This window comes from Corvus kubaryi, unplaced genomic scaffold (assembly GCF_017639235.1).
Source record: "Corvus kubaryi isolate FWS band 111438036 unplaced genomic scaffold, C.kubaryi_AGA036_p1.0 37354, whole genome shotgun sequence".
NCBI classification, from domain to species: domain Eukaryota; kingdom Metazoa; phylum Chordata; class Aves; order Passeriformes; family Corvidae; genus Corvus; species Corvus kubaryi.
Genome location: NW_024581116.1, coordinates 10,932,916 through 10,935,579, shown reverse-complemented (window position 1 = coordinate 10,935,579; position 2,664 = coordinate 10,932,916).

The following is a 2,664-nucleotide window of genomic DNA, read 5'->3' as shown; positions in this document are numbered from 1 at the left end:
CACTGCTTTGCTAAGTAAGCCCCCAGAAGCTAAACATCTAAAGCAGATGATAAATTCATTAATCAAATTAGCTCAGAAAAAACAGGCATCTCCAGCAGTATCCGTTAATCACAGTTATATAAAAGTTTGCAGTTTGTTGGTTGACGGGAGTTTTTTGTATGTTTTTTTTTTTTTAAGGCAACTTCTTGACATTATCCTAAAAGTGTGACTGAAGAGAAACTGAGGGAAAATTTCTTGATGAGGGATAGTGGTAGAGCACAAAGCACTGATGAGACGGTGTAGAGAGAAGGGAACTGAAATGAAACAAGAAAATGGGTGTTGGAGGTGTGTTGAATAGAGGTCATGAAGAGAGATGGATTGTAAGGGATTGTAAATGCTTCAGCAAGAGACAGAATATTCTCATTGAGCAGACTTGCAAAACCACAGACGATCACCCAAACATGGTTAAAATTTGGCAGGAGATACTCCACCTAGTTCAAAGTGCAGAGCCTTTCCCACACCCAGACTCCATCCTTCTGCACCTGCAGTTTGCTGAAGCAGTCTGTTCTCCACTGTTTTGCATGGAAAGGATGAAATAATGTTTTGTTTGTTTAGAACTATCTAAAAATTACTCCACATAGCCTTGATGATTGGCAAACGTGGGAAGTGTGAACTGTGCGAGCGCAACCTAAAAAGATGCAGACTTTAAACGGGAAAAATGTAAAGTGTTTAGAAAACAGAAACTGTTGATGAAGGGCTACAGAAAATGGCTTTCAACTTGGACTAGCTTTAACAATGAAGCACATTAACAGTTATTAAAAAAAGAAATCAAAATATTTAAACACTGTTTTACAGCCTTAGCTCTAAGCCTATTAGAATGTCTTCATAATTTAATTTAAAATGTTGCAGTTGGTGAAGGTCATGCTGTAAAAGAACATATAATTTCTGACAATCATTAGAAAAGTATTTATACAATTCCAGAGATAAATAACATCCGTTATGTTTAGTCCTATAAAACTTTAAAATGCATATATTAGAAAACAATCTTTCTTTATTTTTTAATTTTTTTTTCAAATTATCTTTCTGGTTCCACAGACCCTGAATGTTAACTTATGTTAACAAAAGTTTCCACGGACCCTTAATGTTATCCTTAACTGCTGTAAATCAGCTTAATTCCTGTGAGTCTCAGGCCATAACCCCTGAGTTTATGAGACATGAGAAGTCTGTAACTATCAACAGATTAGTATAACTGCCACAGTGAAAAAGTAACTGATGTCAGTCTTTGAATTTCACTAAACACCTTTTTTTTCTCTTCCATTTATGATGTGATGCCTTTGCATATGTTAAAAAAAATGAGAACAAGAAGATGCTATTCTAGAAAGACAGCTATATCGATATTTGAATAGAAAAAGAAAAGAATCATTCAAAGTCAACACATTCCTCTAAGAAACTCAGCATTTGATCCATATGAACATAAGTATACAGCTTGAACCCTGAAAAACTGAAATTCACTATTTTTATTGAAGGATGCATGTCTCTCTATCATGAGAATAAAGTGATGGCATTATTGTTCTCAGTTAACTAAACCTGAAGACTGGGAAAAGGACAGCAGAGAAGAGAGATATTATCCATAAACACTGAAAGCAGAAATACTTCTGTCTAGATGACAAAACTATTTCCACTGCAAAGAAAGTAGTAAATTTACTTCCAGCTAAAATTGGTACTTTAATATGATTCACATCTGAACCAAAGAATGTCATTAGATCTTTTTCATGAAGTGTCTTAAATATTTAAATTCTCACTTCTCAGAAATTCACATGGCTAGAGCAAGACTAAGAACACAAAAGAACCAGGTTACAATCCCATCATTGACACTGCCTCATGGGGGAAGAGTGGTCAAACGAACTAATCATTTCTGAGTTCCATTTCCATAATGTGCAAAATTAAGTGTAAAATTGTGTATTGTTATTACCTACTATGGATGACAGATTTTTAGATTTCATATATTTTCATAAGAAATGGACTGCTACTGCCAGACATTCTCATTTTTTACTTATGACAAACCATAGCATGCCTTCTATTCAAATCTGAGGACAACCCACAGCCACTACTTTGTCCAGATGTGGAAAGACAGTCATCTAACCTAATGCCAACCATCAAACATTCCAACTTCTCATCTAGGCAATCACAAGGGACAGGCAGTCCTTTGGGCTCTTCATGCCGTCCTAAAATAGGAGGTGCAAGAGGAGAGAGGAACCCCCCGTCTGGAAATGCCTGTCTCTCCTCAGCAAAAGGAAGCCCAGGGTATCAGCTCAGACTGCACAGGTGCAACCTGAGGTTGCTGAAGTGAGGCGAGGGGCACCCAACTCCAGCCTCGAGGGACAGAGAAACTCTTGGCCATGTGCGTTCCTCCTGGGCGGGTTAGTTTTGGGGGTATTTTTCCTTTTTTTTATATATATTTGCTTTTGTTTACTGTTTTTTACTTGGGTCTGGTGCAGGGGTGCCTTGGTAGCGGCTTCACGCGTTGGGCACGATCTCCAACCGCCTCCCCGCGAGACGCCCCGCCTGCCGCACCCCCGGGCCCGGCCGGAGCAGCCCGACGGTCGGGGCTCGGCGGGGGCACCTCGGGGACGGGGCCCGGTCGGGGCAGCCCCAGGGTGGGCGCCGGTCGGGGCAGCCCGGGAG